Source organism: Schistocerca cancellata, unplaced genomic scaffold (assembly GCF_023864275.1).
Source record: "Schistocerca cancellata isolate TAMUIC-IGC-003103 unplaced genomic scaffold, iqSchCanc2.1 HiC_scaffold_830, whole genome shotgun sequence".
NCBI lineage: Eukaryota > Metazoa > Arthropoda > Insecta > Orthoptera > Acrididae > Schistocerca > Schistocerca cancellata.
In genome coordinates this window covers 395631-412420 of record NW_026046841.1, presented here as the reverse complement: position 1 = coordinate 412420, position 16790 = coordinate 395631, and the positions used below count along the sequence as shown (strand labels likewise).

At 50.4% G+C, this 16790-nt stretch overlaps 29 non-coding genes across 29 annotated transcripts; all 29 read right to left on the bottom strand.

Annotated features, from left to right (window-relative positions):
* Window positions 1-606: 606 nt before the first annotated feature.
* Trnan-guu (transfer RNA asparagine (anticodon GUU)) lies at window positions 607-680 on the bottom strand. The gene has a single exon. It is a non-coding gene; the product is annotated as a tRNA-Asn (tRNA).
* A 333-nt stretch (window positions 681-1013) lies between these two features.
* Window positions 1014-1085, bottom strand: Trnat-cgu (transfer RNA threonine (anticodon CGU)). The gene has a single exon. It is a non-coding gene; the product is annotated as a tRNA-Thr (tRNA).
* A 671-nt stretch (window positions 1086-1756) lies between these two features.
* Window positions 1757-1830, bottom strand: Trnan-guu (transfer RNA asparagine (anticodon GUU)). Its single transcript has one exon. It is a non-coding gene; the product is annotated as a tRNA-Asn (tRNA).
* A 333-nt stretch (window positions 1831-2163) lies between these two features.
* Window positions 2164-2235, bottom strand: Trnat-cgu (transfer RNA threonine (anticodon CGU)). Its single transcript has one exon. It is a non-coding gene; the product is annotated as a tRNA-Thr (tRNA).
* A 671-nt stretch (window positions 2236-2906) lies between these two features.
* Trnan-guu (transfer RNA asparagine (anticodon GUU)) lies at window positions 2907-2980 on the bottom strand. The gene has a single exon. It is a non-coding gene; the product is annotated as a tRNA-Asn (tRNA).
* Window positions 2981-3313: 333 nt separating this feature from the next.
* On the bottom strand, window positions 3314-3385 carry Trnat-cgu (transfer RNA threonine (anticodon CGU)). Its single transcript has one exon. It is a non-coding gene; the product is annotated as a tRNA-Thr (tRNA).
* A 671-nt stretch (window positions 3386-4056) lies between these two features.
* On the bottom strand, window positions 4057-4130 carry Trnan-guu (transfer RNA asparagine (anticodon GUU)). Its single transcript has one exon. It is a non-coding gene; the product is annotated as a tRNA-Asn (tRNA).
* Window positions 4131-4463: 333 nt separating this feature from the next.
* Window positions 4464-4535, bottom strand: Trnat-cgu (transfer RNA threonine (anticodon CGU)). Its single transcript has one exon. It is a non-coding gene; the product is annotated as a tRNA-Thr (tRNA).
* A 671-nt stretch (window positions 4536-5206) lies between these two features.
* Trnan-guu (transfer RNA asparagine (anticodon GUU)) lies at window positions 5207-5280 on the bottom strand. The gene has a single exon. It is a non-coding gene; the product is annotated as a tRNA-Asn (tRNA).
* Window positions 5281-5613: 333 nt separating this feature from the next.
* On the bottom strand, window positions 5614-5685 carry Trnat-cgu (transfer RNA threonine (anticodon CGU)). Its single transcript has one exon. It is a non-coding gene; the product is annotated as a tRNA-Thr (tRNA).
* Window positions 5686-6356: 671 nt separating this feature from the next.
* On the bottom strand, window positions 6357-6430 carry Trnan-guu (transfer RNA asparagine (anticodon GUU)). Its single transcript has one exon. It is a non-coding gene; the product is annotated as a tRNA-Asn (tRNA).
* A 333-nt stretch (window positions 6431-6763) lies between these two features.
* Window positions 6764-6835, bottom strand: Trnat-cgu (transfer RNA threonine (anticodon CGU)). The gene has a single exon. It is a non-coding gene; the product is annotated as a tRNA-Thr (tRNA).
* Window positions 6836-7506: 671 nt separating this feature from the next.
* Window positions 7507-7580, bottom strand: Trnan-guu (transfer RNA asparagine (anticodon GUU)). The gene has a single exon. It is a non-coding gene; the product is annotated as a tRNA-Asn (tRNA).
* Window positions 7581-7913: 333 nt separating this feature from the next.
* Window positions 7914-7985, bottom strand: Trnat-cgu (transfer RNA threonine (anticodon CGU)). Its single transcript has one exon. It is a non-coding gene; the product is annotated as a tRNA-Thr (tRNA).
* Window positions 7986-8656: 671 nt separating this feature from the next.
* Trnan-guu (transfer RNA asparagine (anticodon GUU)) lies at window positions 8657-8730 on the bottom strand. Its single transcript has one exon. It is a non-coding gene; the product is annotated as a tRNA-Asn (tRNA).
* Window positions 8731-9063: 333 nt separating this feature from the next.
* On the bottom strand, window positions 9064-9135 carry Trnat-cgu (transfer RNA threonine (anticodon CGU)). Its single transcript has one exon. It is a non-coding gene; the product is annotated as a tRNA-Thr (tRNA).
* A 671-nt stretch (window positions 9136-9806) lies between these two features.
* On the bottom strand, window positions 9807-9880 carry Trnan-guu (transfer RNA asparagine (anticodon GUU)). The gene has a single exon. It is a non-coding gene; the product is annotated as a tRNA-Asn (tRNA).
* A 333-nt stretch (window positions 9881-10213) lies between these two features.
* On the bottom strand, window positions 10214-10285 carry Trnat-cgu (transfer RNA threonine (anticodon CGU)). Its single transcript has one exon. It is a non-coding gene; the product is annotated as a tRNA-Thr (tRNA).
* Window positions 10286-10956: 671 nt separating this feature from the next.
* Trnan-guu (transfer RNA asparagine (anticodon GUU)) lies at window positions 10957-11030 on the bottom strand. The gene has a single exon. It is a non-coding gene; the product is annotated as a tRNA-Asn (tRNA).
* Window positions 11031-11363: 333 nt separating this feature from the next.
* Window positions 11364-11435, bottom strand: Trnat-cgu (transfer RNA threonine (anticodon CGU)). The gene has a single exon. It is a non-coding gene; the product is annotated as a tRNA-Thr (tRNA).
* Window positions 11436-12106: 671 nt separating this feature from the next.
* Trnan-guu (transfer RNA asparagine (anticodon GUU)) lies at window positions 12107-12180 on the bottom strand. The gene has a single exon. It is a non-coding gene; the product is annotated as a tRNA-Asn (tRNA).
* A 333-nt stretch (window positions 12181-12513) lies between these two features.
* On the bottom strand, window positions 12514-12585 carry Trnat-cgu (transfer RNA threonine (anticodon CGU)). Its single transcript has one exon. It is a non-coding gene; the product is annotated as a tRNA-Thr (tRNA).
* A 671-nt stretch (window positions 12586-13256) lies between these two features.
* Window positions 13257-13330, bottom strand: Trnan-guu (transfer RNA asparagine (anticodon GUU)). The gene has a single exon. It is a non-coding gene; the product is annotated as a tRNA-Asn (tRNA).
* Window positions 13331-13663: 333 nt separating this feature from the next.
* Trnat-cgu (transfer RNA threonine (anticodon CGU)) lies at window positions 13664-13735 on the bottom strand. Its single transcript has one exon. It is a non-coding gene; the product is annotated as a tRNA-Thr (tRNA).
* A 671-nt stretch (window positions 13736-14406) lies between these two features.
* Trnan-guu (transfer RNA asparagine (anticodon GUU)) lies at window positions 14407-14480 on the bottom strand. Its single transcript has one exon. It is a non-coding gene; the product is annotated as a tRNA-Asn (tRNA).
* Window positions 14481-14813: 333 nt separating this feature from the next.
* On the bottom strand, window positions 14814-14885 carry Trnat-cgu (transfer RNA threonine (anticodon CGU)). The gene has a single exon. It is a non-coding gene; the product is annotated as a tRNA-Thr (tRNA).
* A 671-nt stretch (window positions 14886-15556) lies between these two features.
* On the bottom strand, window positions 15557-15630 carry Trnan-guu (transfer RNA asparagine (anticodon GUU)). The gene has a single exon. It is a non-coding gene; the product is annotated as a tRNA-Asn (tRNA).
* Window positions 15631-15963: 333 nt separating this feature from the next.
* On the bottom strand, window positions 15964-16035 carry Trnat-cgu (transfer RNA threonine (anticodon CGU)). The gene has a single exon. It is a non-coding gene; the product is annotated as a tRNA-Thr (tRNA).
* Window positions 16036-16706: 671 nt separating this feature from the next.
* Window positions 16707-16780, bottom strand: Trnan-guu (transfer RNA asparagine (anticodon GUU)). Its single transcript has one exon. It is a non-coding gene; the product is annotated as a tRNA-Asn (tRNA).
* Between the last annotated feature and the right edge of the window lie 10 nt (window positions 16781-16790).

Genomic DNA, 16790 nt, shown 5'->3' with positions numbered 1-16790 from the left:
GACCAGATATCGGATTTGACACACAGATGCTGCTGGAGGTGTCCACCTTACCGTTTTCCAACTCTCTTCACTGTTTCACCCTTACGATCGACGACGAGCGTCAAGCCACCAAAGGTTTGCGGTCTGCGCAAAACTTGACCTAGTGCACAGCTTGTGGGATAGCGTGGCTCTACTGTGAAACGCGCCTTTCGACTCCTCTCTCTGGCTACATCGTCCACAGTGGCACTGGGGGCTTCATGTAAGGCGACTGCACGCCGCTCGGCCAACAGCGGCCTACTGCAGACCGACACTTAAGAGACGCCAAATGCAGATCGACATCGAGAGAGAGGCCCTGTCATATGGCACTCGCGGTGTATACGCCGAAATGAAATGTAAATAATACATCTTTTGTAGTGGTCGTCGCTCTACTGCAGTGTCACACATGCCGAATGAATAGGAAAACGGTAGAACGTCCGCATAGGGCCATGTTTTTACCTCCACTGTCACGTGGCTGAATGTGTATAAGGCTGTGTGGCATCATTCAAACACAGCCAAATTGTCACACTAGCTGTGTATCTCTATCAAAGTGGACATACGTCCTCACCTCGGTGGCGATTAAAACGATTTCGCCCCCGGGTGGGCTCGAACCACCAACCATTCGGTTAACAGCCGAACGCGCTAGCCGATTGCGCCACTGAGGCCTTGACTTTCGGTCACTTCTGCTCTCTTTATCAATGCAACTCGTATACTTTTCGCAGGCACCTCGCAGAATGGTAGTATCTGCTTACGCCTCTTCACATGGATAACGTGCATGCACACTGTAGTGGGGCTCATAAACGAATGACATCGCCAAGCATGACATTATACTACAAAATGCATACAAAACAGTGTTCCGCCTACACATCCAGTAAACCTCTGATGCAAGTAGAGCACTCTATATCGGTTGTAGAACTTCCCCTTCATTCAGTGCACTGCCATCTGTTAGATGCTGCTCGAGCTAGCTCTGCTCTCAGCAGCAAAGTTAAAAAAATGAATGCCTTCTGTGAGGGTCGAACTCACGACCCCTGGTTTACGAGACCAGTGCTCTACCACTGAGCTAAGAAGGCCGCAGCTTGGCGTTCGTGAGCTACTCCCGAATTGTCACGTCATCATACTGAATCTTACAGCCCTCGACCAGATATCGGATTTGACACACAGATGCTGCTGGAGGTGTCCACCTTACCGTTTTCCAACTCTCTTTACTGTTTCACCCTTACGATCGACGACGAGCGTCAAGCCACCAAAGGTTTGCGGTCTGCGCAAAACTTGACCTAGTGCACAGCTTGTGGGATAGCGTGGCTCTACTGTGAAACGCGCCTTTCGACTCCTCTCTCTGGCTACATCGTCCACAGTGGCACTGGGGGCTTCATGTAAGGCGACTGCACGCCGCTCGGCCAACAGCGGCCTACTGCAGACCGACACTTAAGAGACGCCAAATGCAGATCGACATCGAGAGAGAGGCCCTGTCATATGGCACTCGCGGTGTATACGCCGAAATGAAATGTAAATAATACATCTTTTGTAGTGGTCGTCGCTCTACTGCAGTGTCACACATGCCGAATGAATAGGAAAACGGTAGAACGTCCGCATAGGGCCATGTTTTTACCTCCACTGTCACGTGGCTGAATGTGTATAAGGCTGTGTGGCATCATTCAAACACAGCCAAATTGTCACACTAGCTGTGTATCTCTATCAAAGTGGACATACGTCCTCACCTCGGTGGCGATTAAAACGATTTCGCCCCCGGGTGGGCTCGAACCACCAACCTTTCGGTTAACAGCCGAACGCGCTAGCCGATTGCGCCACTGAGGCCTTGACTTTCGGTCACTTCTGCTCTCTTTATCAATGCAACTCGTATACTTTTCGCAGGCACCTCGCAGAATGGTAGTATCTGCTTACGCCTCTTCACATGGATAACGTGCATGCACACTGTAGTGGGGCTCATAAACGAATGACATCGCCAAGCATGACATTATACTACAAAATGCATACAAAACAGTGTTCCGCCTACACATCCAGTAAACCTCTGATGCAAGTAGAGCACTCTATATCGGTTGTAGAACTTCCCCTTCATTCAGTGCACTGCCATCTGTTAGATGCTGCTCGAGCTAGCTCTGCTCTCAGCAGCAAAGTTAAAAAAATGAATGCCTTCTGTGAGGGTCGAACTCACGACCCCTGGTTTACGAGACCAGTGCTCTACCACTGAGCTAAGAAGGCCGCAGCTTGGCGTTCGTGAGCTACTCCCGAATTGTCACGTCATCATACTGAATCTTACAGCCCTCGACCAGATATCGGATTTGACACACAGATGCTGCTGGAGGTGTCCACCTTACCGTTTTCCAACTCTCTTCACTGTTTCACCCTTACGATCGACGACGAGCGTCAAGCCACCAAAGGTTTGCGGTCTGCGCAAAACTTGACCTAGTGCACAGCTTGTGGGATAGCGTGGCTCTACTGTGAAACGCGCCTTTCGACTCCTCTCTCTGGCTACATCGTCCACAGTGGCACTGGGGGCTTCATGTAAGGCGACTGCACGCCGCTCGGCCAACAGCGGCCTACTGCAGACCGACACTTAAGAGACGCCAAATGCAGATCGACATCGAGAGAGAGGCCCTGTCATATGGCACTCGCGGTGTATACGCCGAAATGAAATGTAAATAATACATCTTTTGTAGTGGTCGTCGCTCTACTGCAGTGTCACACATGCCGAATGAATAGGAAAGCGGTAGAACGTCCGCATAGGGCCATGTTTTTACCTCCACTGTCACGTGGCTGAATGTGTATAAGGCTGTGTGGCATCATTCAAACACAGCCAAATTGTCACACTAGCTGTGTATCTCTATCAAAGTGGACATACGTCCTCACCTCGGTGGCGATTAAAACGATTTCGCCCCCGGGTAGGCTCGAACCACCAACCTTTCGGTTAACAGCCGAACGCGCTAGCCGATTGCGCCACGGAGGCCTTGACTTTCGGTCACTTCTGCTCTCTTTATCAATGCAACTCGTATACTTTTCGCAGGCACCTCGCAGAATGGTAGTATCTGCTTACGCTTCTTCACATGGATAACGTGCATGCACACTGTAGTGGGGCTCATAAACGAATGACATCGCCAAGCATGACATTATACTACAAAATGCATACAAAACAGTGTTCCGCCTACACATCCAGTAAACCTCTGATGCAAGTAGAGCACTCTATATCGGTTGTAGAACTTCCCCTTCATTCAGTGCACTGCCATCTGTTAGATGCTGCTCGAGCTAGCTCTGCTCTCAGCAGCAAAGTTAAAAAAATGAATGCCTTCTGTGAGGGTCGAACTCACGACCCCTGGTTTACGAGACCAGTGCTCTACCACTGAGCTAAGAAGGCCGCAGCTTGGCGTTCGTGAGCTACTCCCGAATTGTCACGTCATCATACTGAATCTTACAGCCCTCGACCAGATATCGGATTTGACACACAGATGCTGCTGGAGGTGTCCACCTTACCGTTTTCCAACTCTCTTCACTGTTTCACCCTTACGATCGACGACGAGCGTCAAGCCACCAAAGGTTTGCGGTCTGCGCAAAACTTGACCTAGTGCACAGCTTGTGGGATAGCGTGGCTCTACTGTGAAACGCGCCTTTCGACTCCTCTCTCTGGCTACATCGTCCACAGTGGCACTGGGGGCTTCATGTAAGGCGACTGCACGCCGCTCGGCCAACAGCGGCCTACTGCAGACCGACACTTAAGAGACGCCAAATGCAGATCGACATCGAGAGAGAGGCCCTGTCATATGGCACTCGCGGTGTATACGCCGAAATGAAATGTAAATAATACATCTTTTGTAGTGGTCGTCGCTCTACTGCAGTGTCACACATGCCGAATGAATAGGAAAACGGTAGAACGTCCGCATAGGGCCATGTTTTTACCTCCACTGTCACGTGGCTGAATGTGTATAAGGCTGTGTGGCATCATTCAAACACAGCCAAATTGTCACACTAGCTGTGTATCTCTATCAAAGTGGACATACGTCCTCACCTCGGTGGCGATTAAAACGATTTCGCCCCCGGGTGGGCTCGAACCACCAACCATTCGGTTAACAGCCGAACGCGCTAGCCGATTGCGCCACTGAGGCCTTGACTTTCGGTCACTTCTGCTCTCTTTATCAATGCAACTCGTATACTTTTCGCAGGCACCTCGCAGAATGGTAGTATCTGCTTACGCCTCTTCACATGGATAACGTGCATGCACACTGTAGTGGGGCTCATAAACGAATGACATCGCCAAGCATGACATTATACTACAAAATGCATACAAAACAGTGTTCCGCCTACACATCCAGTAAACCTCTGATGCAAGTAGAGCACTCTATATCGGTTGTAGAACTTCCCCTTCATTCAGTGCACTGCCATCTGTTAGATGCTGCTCGAGCTAGCTCTGCTCTCAGCAGCAAAGTTAAAAAAATGAATGCCTTCTGTGAGGGTCGAACTCACGACCCCTGGTTTACGAGACCAGTGCTCTACCACTGAGCTAAGAAGGCCGCAGCTTGGCGTTCGTGAGCTACTCCCGAATTGTCACGTCATCATACTGAATCTTACAGCCCTCGACCAGATATCGGATTTGACACACAGATGCTGCTGGAGGTGTCCACCTTACCGTTTTCCAACTCTCTTTACTGTTTCACCCTTACGATCGACGACGAGCGTCAAGCCACCAAAGGTTTGCGGTCTGCGCAAAACTTGACCTAGTGCACAGCTTGTGGGATAGCGTGGCTCTACTGTGAAACGCGCCTTTCGACTCCTCTCTCTGGCTACATCGTCCACAGTGGCACTGGGGGCTTCATGTAAGGCGACTGCACGCCGCTCGGCCAACAGCGGCCTACTGCAGACCGACACTTAAGAGACGCCAAATGCAGATCGACATCGAGAGAGAGGCCCTGTCATATGGCACTCGCGGTGTATACGCCGAAATGAAATGTAAATAATACATCTTTTGTAGTGGTCGTCGCTCTACTGCAGTGTCACACATGCCGAATGAATAGGAAAACGGTAGAACGTCCGCATAGGGCCATGTTTTTACCTCCACTGTCACGTGGCTGAATGTGTATAAGGCTGTGTGGCATCATTCAAACACAGCCAAATTGTCACACTAGCTGTGTATCTCTATCAAAGTGGACATACGTCCTCACCTCGGTGGCGATTAAAACGATTTCGCCCCCGGGTGGGCTCGAACCACCAACCTTTCGGTTAACAGCCGAACGCGCTAGCCGATTGCGCCACGGAGGCCTTGACTTTCGGTCACTTCTGCTCTCTTTATCAATGCAACTCGTATACTTTTCGCAGGCACCTCGCAGATTGGTAGTATCTGCTTACGCCTCTTCACATGGATAACGTGCATGCACACTGTAGTGGGGCTCATAAACGAATGACATCGCCAAGCATGACATTATACTACAAAATGCATACAAAACAGTGTTCCGCCTACACATCCAGTAAACCTCTGATGCAAGTAGAGCACTCTATATCGGTTGTAGAACTTCCCCTTCATTCAGTGCACTGCCATCTGTTAGATGCTGCTCGAGCTAGCTCTGCTCTCAGCAGCAAAGTTAAAAAAATGAATGCCTTCTGTGAGGGTCGAACTCACGACCCCTGGTTTACGAGACCAGTGCTCTACCACTGAGCTAAGAAGGCCGCAGCTTGGCGTTCGTGAGCTACTCCCGAATTGTCACGTCATCATACTGAATCTTACAGCCCTCGACCAGATATCGGATTTGACACACAGATGCTGCTGGAGGTGTCCACCTTACCGTTTTCCAACTCTCTTCACTGTTTCACCCTTACGATCGACGACGAGCGTCAAGCCACCAAAGGTTTGCGGTCTGCGCAAAACTTGACCTAGTGCACAGCTTGTGGGATAGCGTGGCTCTACTGTGAAACGCGCCTTTCGACTCCTCTCTCTGGCTACATCGTCCACAGTGGCACTGGGGGCTTCATGTAAGGCGACTGCACGCCGCTCGGCCAACAGCGGCCTACTGCAGACCGACACTTAAGAGACGCCAAATGCAGATCGACATCGAGAGAGAGGCCCTGTCATATGGCACTCGCGGTGTATACGCCGAAATGAAATGTAAATAATACATCTTTTGTAGTGGTCGTCGCTCTACTGCAGTGTCACACATGCCGAATGAATAGGAAAACGGTAGAACGTCCGCATAGGGCCATGTTTTTACCTCCACTGTCACGTGGCTGAATGTGTATAAGGCTGTGTGGCATCATTCAAACACAGCCAAATTGTCACACTAGCTGTGTATCTCTATCAAAGTGGACATACGTCCTCACCTCGGTGGCGATTAAAACGATTACGCCCCCGGGTGGGCTCGAACCACCAACCTTTCGGTTAACAGCCGAACGCGCTAGCCGATTGCGCCACGGAGGCCTTGACTTTCGGTCACTTCTGCTCTCTTTATCAATGCAACTCGTATACTTTTCGCAGGCACCTCGCAGATTGGTAGTATCTGCTTACGCCTCTTCACATGGATAACGTGCATGCACACTGTAGTGGGGCTCATAAACGAATGACATCGCCAAGCATGACATTATACTACAAAATGCATACAAAACAGTGTTCCGCCTACACATCCAGTAAACCTCTGATGCAAGTAGAGCACTCTATATCGGTTGTAGAACTTCCCCTTCATTCAGTGCACTGCCATCTGTTAGATGCTGCTCGAGCTAGCTCTGCTCTCAGCAGCAAAGTTAAAAAAATGAATGCCTTCTGTGAGGGTCGAACTCACGACCCCTGGTTTACGAGACCAGTGCTCTACCACTGAGCTAAGAAGGCCGCAGCTTGGCGTTCGTGAGCTACTCCCGAATTGTCACGTCATCATACTGAATCTTACAGCCCTCGACCAGATATCGGATTTGACACACAGATGCTGCTGGAGGTGTCCACCTTACCGTTTTCCAACTCTCTTCACTGTTTCACCCTTACGATCGACGACGAGCGTCAAGCCACCAAAGGTTTGCGGTCTGCGCAAAACTTGACCTAGTGCACAGCTTGTGGGATAGCGTGGCTCTACTGTGAAACGCGCCTTTCGACTCCTCTCTCTGGCTACATCGTCCACAGTGGCACTGGGGGCTTCATGTAAGGCGACTGCACGCCGCTCGGCCAACAGCGGCCTACTGCAGACCGACACTTAAGAGACGCCAAATGCAGATCGACATCGAGAGAGAGGCCCTGTCATATGGCACTCGCGGTGTATACGCCGAAATGAAATGTAAATAATACATCTTTTGTAGTGGTCGTCGCTCTACTGCAGTGTCACACATGCCGAATGAATAGGAAAACGGTAGAACGTCCGCATAGGGCCATGTTTTTACCTCCACTGTCACGTGGCTGAATGTGTATAAGGCTGTGTGGCATCATTCAAACACAGCCAAATTGTCACACTAGCTGTGTATCTCTATCAAAGTGGACATACGTCCTCACCTCGGTGGCGATTAAAACGATTTCGCCCCCGGGTGGGCTCGAACCACCAACCTTTCGGTTAACAGCCGAACGCGCTAGCCGATTGCGCCACGGAGGCCTTGACTTTCGGTCACTTCTGCTCTCTTTATCAATGCAACTCGTATACTTTTCGCAGGCACCTCGCAGATTGGTAGTATCTGCTTACGCCTCTTCACATGGATAACGTGCATGCACACTGTAGTGGGGCTCATAAACGAATGACATCGCCAAGCATGACATTATACTACAAAATGCATACAAAACAGTGTTCCGCCTACACATCCAGTAAACCTCTGATGCAAGTAGAGCACTCTATATCGGTTGTAGAACTTCCCCTTCATTCAGTGCACTGCCATCTGTTAGATGCTGCTCGAGCTAGCTCTGCTCTCAGCAGCAAAGTTAAAAAAATGAATGCCTTCTGTGAGGGTCGAACTCACGACCCCTGGTTTACGAGACCAGTGCTCTACCACTGAGCTAAGAAGGCCGCAGCTTGGCGTTCGTGAGCTACTCCCGAATTGTCACGTCATCATACTGAATCTTACAGCCCTCGACCAGATATCGGATTTGACACACAGATGCTGCTGGAGGTGTCCACCTTACCGTTTTCCAACTCTCTTCACTGTTTCACCCTTACGATCGACGACGAGCGTCAAGCCACCAAAGGTTTGCGGTCTGCGCAAAACTTGACCTAGTGCACAGCTTGTGGGATAGCGTGGCTCTACTGTGAAACGCGCCTTTCGACTCCTCTCTCTGGCTACATCGTCCACAGTGGCACTGGGGGCTTCATGTAAGGCGACTGCACGCCGCTCGGCCAACAGCGGCCTACTGCAGACCGACACTTAAGAGACGCCAAATGCAGATCGACATCGAGAGAGAGGCCCTGTCATATGGCACTCGCGGTGTATACGCCGAAATGAAATGTAAATAATACATCTTTTGTAGTGGTCGTCGCTCTACTGCAGTGTCACACATGCCGAATGAATAGGAAAACGGTAGAACGTCCGCATAGGGCCATGTTTTTACCTCCACTGTCACGTGGCTGAATGTGTATAAGGCTGTGTGGCATCATTCAAACACAGCCAAATTGTCACACTAGCTGTGTATCTCTATCAAAGTGGACATACGTCCTCACCTCGGTGGCGATTAAAACGATTACGCCCCCGGGTGGGCTCGAACCACCAACCTTTCGGTTAACAGCCGAACGCGCTAGCCGATTGCGCCACGGAGGCCTTGACTTTCGGTCACTTCTGCTCTCTTTATCAATGCAACTCGTATACTTTTCGCAGGCACCTCGCAGATTGGTAGTATCTGCTTACGCCTCTTCACATGGATAACGTGCATGCACACTGTAGTGGGGCTCATAAACGAATGACATCGCCAAGCATGACATTATACTACAAAATGCATACAAAACAGTGTTCCGCCTACACATCCAGTAAACCTCTGATGCAAGTAGAGCACTCTATATCGGTTGTAGAACTTCCCCTTCATTCAGTGCACTGCCATCTGTTAGATGCTGCTCGAGCTAGCTCTGCTCTCAGCAGCAAAGTTAAAAAAATGAATGCCTTCTGTGAGGGTCGAACTCACGACCCATGGTTTACGAGACCAGTGCTCTACCACTGAGCTAAGAAGGCCGCAGCTTGGCGTTCGTGAGCTACTCCCGAATTGTCACGTCATCATACTGAATCTTACAGCCCTCGACCAGATATCGGATTTGACACACAGATGCTGCTGGAGGTGTCCACCTTACCGTTTTCCAACTCTCTTCACTGTTTCACCCTTACGATCGACGACGAGCGTCAAGCCACCAAAGGTTTGCGGTCTGCGCAAAACTTGACCTAGTGCACAGCTTGTGGGATAGCGTGGCTCTACTGTGAAACGCGCCTTTCGACTCCTCTCTCTGGCTACATCGTCCACAGTGGCACTGGGGGCTTCATGTAAGGCGACTGCACGCCGCTCGGCCAACAGCGGCCTACTGCAGACCGACACTTAAGAGACGCCAAATGCAGATCGACATCGAGAGAGAGGCCCTGTCATATGGCACTCGCGGTGTATACGCCGAAATGAAATGTAAATAATACATCTTTTGTAGTGGTCGTCGCTCTACTGCAGTGTCACACATGCCGAATGAATAGGAAAACGGTAGAACGTCCGCATAGGGCCATGTTTTTACCTCCACTGTCACGTGGCTGAATGTGTATAAGGCTGTGTGGCATCATTCAAACACAGCCAAATTGTCACACTAGCTGTGTATCTCTATCAAAGTGGACATACGTCCTCACCTCGGTGGCGATTAAAACGATTTCGCCCCCGGGTGGGCTCGAACCACCAACCTTTCGGTTAACAGCCGAACGCGCTAGCCGATTGCGCCACGGAGGCCTTGACTTTCGGTCACTTCTGCTCTCTTTATCAATGCAACTCGTATACTTTTCGCAGGCACCTCGCAGAATGGTAGTATCTGCTTACGCCTCTTCACATGGATAACGTGCATGCACACTGTAGTGGGGCTCATAAACGAATGACATCGCCAAGCATGACATTATACTACAAAATGCATACAAAACAGTGTTCCGCCTACACATCCAGTAAACCTCTGATGCAAGTAGAGCACTCTATATCGGTTGTAGAACTTCCCCTTCATTCAGTGCACTGCCATCTGTTAGATGCTGCTCGAGCTAGCTCTGCTCTCAGCAGCAAAGTTAAAAAAATGAATGCCTTCTGTGAGGGTCGAACTCACGACCCCTGGTTTACGAGACCAGTGCTCTACCACTGAGCTAAGAAGGCCGCAGCTTGGCGTTCGTGAGCTACTCCCGAATTGTCACGTCATCATACTGAATCTTACAGCCCTCGACCAGATATCGGATTTGACACACAGATGCTGCTGGAGGTGTCCACCTTACCGTTTTCCAACTCTCTTCACTGTTTCACCCTTACGATCGACGACGAGCGTCAAGCCACCAAAGGTTTGCGGTCTGCGCAAAACTTGACCTAGTGCACAGCTTGTGGGATAGCGTGGCTCTACTGTGAAACGCGCCTTTCGACTCCTCTCTCTGGCTACATCGTCCACAGTGGCACTGGGGGCTTCATGTAAGGCGACTGCACGCCGCTCGGCCAACAGCGGCCTACTGCAGACCGACACTTAAGAGACGCCAAATGCAGATCGACATCGAGAGAGAGGCCCTGTCATATGGCACTCGCGGTGTATACGCCGAAATGAAATGTAAATAATACATCTTTTGTAGTGGTCGTCGCTCTACTGCAGTGTCACACATGCCGAATGAATAGGAAAACGGTAGAACGTCCGCATAGGGCCATGTTTTTACCTCCACTGTCACGTGGCTGATTGTGTATAAGGCTGTGTGGCATCATTCAAACACAGCCAAATTGTCACACTAGCTGTGTATCTCTATCAAAGTGGACATACGTCCTCACCTCGGTGGCGATTAAAACGATTTCGCCCCCGGGTGGGCTCGAACCACCAACCTTTCGGTTAACAGCCGAACGCGCTAGCCGATTGCGCCACGGAGGCCTTGACTTTCGGTCACTTCTGCTCTCTTTATCAATGCAACTCGTATACTTTTCGCAGGCACCTCGCAGAATGGTAGTATCTGCTTACGCCTCTTCACATGGATAACGTGCATGCACACTGTAGTGGGGCTCATAAACGAATGACATCGCCAAGCATGACATTATACTACAAAATGCATACAAAACAGTGTTCCGCCTACACATCCAGTAAACCTCTGATGCAAGTAGAGCACTCTATATCGGTTGTAGAACTTCCCCTTCATTCAGTGCACTGCCATCTGTTAGATGCTGCTCGAGCTAGCTCTGCTCTCAGCAGCAAAGTTAAAAAAATGAATGCCTTCTGTGAGGGTCGAACTCACGACCCCTGGTTTACGAGACCAGTGCTCTACCACTGAGCTAAGAAGGCCGCAGCTTGGCGTTCGTGAGCTACTCCCGAATTGTCACGTCATCATACTGAATCTTACAGCCCTCGACCAGATATCGGATTTGACACACAGATGCTGCTGGAGGTGTCCACCTTACCGTTTTCCAACTCTCTTCACTGTTTCACCCTTACGATCGACGACGAGCGTCAAGCCACCAAAGGTTTGCGGTCTGCGCAAAACTTGACCTAGTGCACAGCTTGTGGGATAGCGTGGCTCTACTGTGAAACGCGCCTTTCGACTCCTCTCTCTGGCTACATCGTCCACAGTGGCACTGGGGGCTTCATGTAAGGCGACTGCACGCCGCTCGGCCAACAGCGGCCTACTGCAGACCGACACTTAAGAGACGCCAAATGCAGATCGACATCGAGAGAGAGGCCCTGTCATATGGCACTCGCGGTGTATACGCCGAAATGAAATGTAAATAATACATCTTTTGTAGTGGTCGTCGCTCTACTGCAGTGTCACACATGCCGAATGAATAGGAAAACGGTAGAACGTCCGCATAGGGCCATGTTTTTACCTCCACTGTCACGTGGCTGAATGTGTATAAGGCTGTGTGGCATCATTCAAACACAGCCAAATTGTCACACTAGCTGTGTATCTCTATCAAAGTGGACATACGTCCTCACCTCGGTGGCGATTAAAACGATTACGCCCCCGGGTGGGCTCGAACCACCAACCTTTCGGTTAACAGCCGAACGCGCTAGCCGATTGCGCCACGGAGGCCTTGACTTTCGGTCACTTCTGCTCTCTTTATCAATGCAACTCGTATACTTTTCGCAGGCACCTCGCAGATTGGTAGTATCTGCTTACGCCTCTTCACATGGATAACGTGCATGCACACTGTAGTGGGGCTCATAAACGAATGACATCGCCAAGCATGACATTATACTACAAAATGCATACAAAACAGTGTTCCGCCTACACATCCAGTAAACCTCTGATGCAAGTAGAGCACTCTATATCGGTTGTAGAACTTCCCCTTCATTCAGTGCACTGCCATCTGTTAGATGCTGCTCGAGCTAGCTCTGCTCTCAGCAGCAAAGTTAAAAAAATGAATGCCTTCTGTGAGGGTCGAACTCACGACCCATGGTTTACGAGACCAGTGCTCTACCACTGAGCTAAGAAGGCCGCAGCTTGGCGTTCGTGAGCTACTCCCGAATTGTCACGTCATCATACTGAATCTTACAGCCCTCGACCAGATATCGGATTTGACACACAGATGCTGCTGGAGGTGTCCACCTTACCGTTTTCCAACTCTCTTCACTGTTTCACCCTTACGATCGACGACGAGCGTCAAGCCACCAAAGGTTTGCGGTCTGCGCAAAACTTGACCTAGTGCACAGCTTGTGGGATAGCGTGGCTCTACTGTGAAACGCGCCTTTCGACTCCTCTCTCTGGCTACATCGTCCACAGTGGCACTGGGGGCTTCATGTAAGGCGACTGCACGCCGCTCGGCCAACAGCGGCCTACTGCAGACCGACACTTAAGAGACGCCAAATGCAGATCGACATCGAGAGAGAGGCCCTGTCATATGGCACTCGCGGTGTATACGCCGAAATGAAATGTAAATAATACATCTTTTGTAGTGGTCGTCGCTCTACTGCAGTGTCACACATGCCGAATGAATAGGAAAACGGTAGAACGTCCGCATAGGGCCATGTTTTTACCTCCACTGTCACGTGGCTGAATGTGTATAAGGCTGTGTGGCATCATTCAAACACAGCCAAATTGTCACACTAGCTGTGTATCTCTATCAAAGTGGACATACGTCCTCACCTCGGTGGCGATTAAAACGATTTCGCCCCCGGGTGGGCTCGAACCACCAACCTTTCGGTTAACAGCCGAACGCGCTAGCCGATTGCGCCACGGAGGCCTTGACTTTCGGTCACTTCTGCTCTCTTTATCAATGCAACTCGTATACTTTTCGCAGGCACCTCGCAGAATGGTAGTATCTGCTTACGCCTCTTCACATGGATAACGTGCATGCACACTGTAGTGGGGCTCATAAACGAATGACATCGCCAAGCATGACATTATACTACAAAATGCATACAAAACAGTGTTCCGCCTACACATCCAGTAAACCTCTGATGCAAGTAGAGCACTCTATATCGGTTGTAGAACTTCCCCTTCATTCAGTGCACTGCCATCTGTTAGATGCTGCTCGAGCTAGCTCTGCTCTCAGCAGCAAAGTTAAAAAAATGAATGCCTTCTGTGAGGGTCGAACTCACGACCCCTGGTTTACGAGACCAGTGCTCTACCACTGAGCTAAGAAGGCCGCAGCTTGGCGTTCGTGAGCTACTCCCGAATTGTCACGTCATCATACTGAATCTTACAGCCCTCGACCAGATATCGGATTTGACACACAGATGCTGCTGGAGGTGTCCACCTTACCGTTTTCCAACTCTCTTCACTGTTTCACCCTTACGATCGACGACGAGCGTCAAGCCACCAAAGGTTTGCGGTCTGCGCAAAACTTGACCTAGTGCACAGCTTGTGGGATAGCGTGGCTCTACTGTGAAACGCGCCTTTCGACTCCTCTCTCTGGCTACATCGTCCACAGTGGCACTGGGGGCTTCATGTAAGGCGACTGCACGCCGCTCGGCCAACAGCGGCCTACTGCAGACCGACACTTAAGAGACGCCAAATGCAGATCGACATCGAGAGAGAGGCCCTGTCATATGGCACTCGCGGTGTATACGCCGAAATGAAATGTAAATAATACATCTTTTGTAGTGGTCGTCGCTCTACTGCAGTGTCACACATGCCGAATGAATAGGAAAACGGTAGAACGTCCGCATAGGGCCATGTTTTTACCTCCACTGTCACGTGGCTGATTGTGTATAAGGCTGTGTGGCATCATTCAAACACAGCCAAATTGTCACACTAGCTGTGTATCTCTATCAAAGTGGACATACGTCCTCACCTCGGTGGCGATTAAAACGATTTCGCCCCCGGGTGGGCTCGAACCACCAACCTTTCGGTTAACAGCCGAACGCGCTAGCCGATTGCGCCACGGAGGCCTTGACTTTCGGTCACTTCTGCTCTCTTTATCAATGCAACTCGTATACTTTTCGCAGGCACCTCGCAGAATGGTAGTATCTGCTTACGCCTCTTCACATGGATAACGTGCATGCACACTGTAGTGGGGCTCATAAACGAATGACATCGCCAAGCATGACATTATACTACAAAATGCATACAAAACAGTGTTCCGCCTACACATCCAGTAAACCTCTGATGCAAGTAGAGCACTCTATATCGGTTGTAGAACTTCCCCTTCATTCAGTGCACTGCCATCTGTTAGATGCTGCTCGAGCTAGCTCTGCTCTCAGCAGCAAAGTTAAAAAAATGAATGCCTTCTGTGAGGGTCGAACTCACGACCCCTGGTTTACGAGACCAGTGCTCTACCACTGAGCTAAGAAGGCCGCAGCTTGGCGTTCGTGAGCTACTCCCGAATTGTCACGTCATCATACTGAATCTTACAGCCCTCGACCAGATATCGGATTTGACACACAGATGCTGCTGGAGGTGTCCACCTTACCGTTTTCCAACTCTCTTCACTGTTTCACCCTTACGATCGACGACGAGCGTCAAGCCACCAAAGGTTTGCGGTCTGCGCAAAACTTGACCTAGTGCACAGCTTGTGGGATAGCGTGGCTCTACTGTGAAACGCGCCTTTCGACTCCTCTCTCTGGCTACATCGTCCACAGTGGCACTGGGGGCTTCATGTAAGGCGACTGCACGCCGCTCGGCCAACAGCGGCCTACTGCAGACCGACACTTAAGAGACGCCAAATGCAGATCGACATCGAGAGAGAGGCCCTGTCATATGGCACTCGCGGTGTATACGCCGAAATGAAATGTAAATAATACATCTTTTGTAGTGGTCGTCGCTCTACTGCAGTGTCACACATGCCGAATGAATAGGAAAACGGTAGAACGTCCGCATAGGGCCATGTTTTTACCTCCACTGTCACGTGGCTGAATGTGTATAAGGCTGTGTGGCATCATTCAAACACAGCCAAATTGTCACACTAGCTGTGTATCTCTATCAAAGTGGACATACGTCCTCACCTCGGTGGCGATTAAAACGATTTCGCCCCCGGGTGGGCTCGAACCACCAACCTTTCGGTTAACAGCCGAACGCGCTAGCCGATTGCGCCACGGAGGCCTTGACTTTCGGTCACTTCTGCTCTCTTTATCAATGCAACTCGTATACTTTTGGCAGGCACCTCGCAGAATGGTAGTATCTGCTTACGCCTCTTCACATGGATAACGTGCATGCACACTGTAGTGGGGCTCATAAACGAATGACATCGCCAAGCATGACATTATACTACAAAATGCATACAAAACAGTGTTCCGCCTACACATCCAGTAAACCTCTGATGCAAGTAGAGCACTCTATATCGGTTGTAGAACTTCCCCTTCATTCAGTGCACTGCCATCTGTTAGATGCTGCTCGAGCTAGCTCTGCTCTCAGCAGCAAAGTTAAAAAAATGAATGCCTTCTGTGAGGGTCGAACTCACGACCCCTGGTTTACGAGACCAGTGCTCTACCACTGAGCTAAGAAGGCCGCAGCTTGGCGTTCGTGAGCTACTCCCGAATTGTCACGTCATCATACTGAATCTTACAGCCCTCGACCAGACATCGGATTTGACACACAGATGCTGCTGGAGGTGTCCACCTTACCGTTTTCCAACTCTCTTCACTGTTTCACCCTTACGATCGACGACGAGCGTCAAGCCACCAAAGGTTTGCGGTCTGCGCAAAACTTGACCTAGTGCACAGCTTGTGGGATAGCGTGGCTCTACTGTGAAACGCGCCTTTCGACTCCTCTCTCTGGCTACATCGTCCACAGTGGCACTGGGGGCTTCATGTAAGGCGACTGCACGCCGCTCGGCCAACAGCGGCCTACTGCAGACCGACACTTAAGAGACGCCAAATGCAGATCGACATCGAGAGAGAGGCCCTGTCATATGGCACTCGCGGTGTATACGCCGAAATGAAATGTAAATAATACATCTTTTGTAGTGGTCGTCGCTCTACTGCAGTGTCACACATGCCGAATGAATAGGAAAACGGTAGAACGTCCGCATAGGGCCATGTTTTTACCTCCACTGTCACGTGGCTGATTGTGTATAAGGCTGTGTGGCATCATTCAAACACAGCCAAATTGTCACACTAGCTGTGTATCTCTATCAAAGTGGACATACGTCCTCACCTCGGTGGCGATTAAAACGATTTCGCCCCCGGGTGGGCTCGAACCACCAACCTTTCGGTTAACAGCCGAACGCGCTAGCCGATTGCGCCACGGAGGCCTTGACTTTC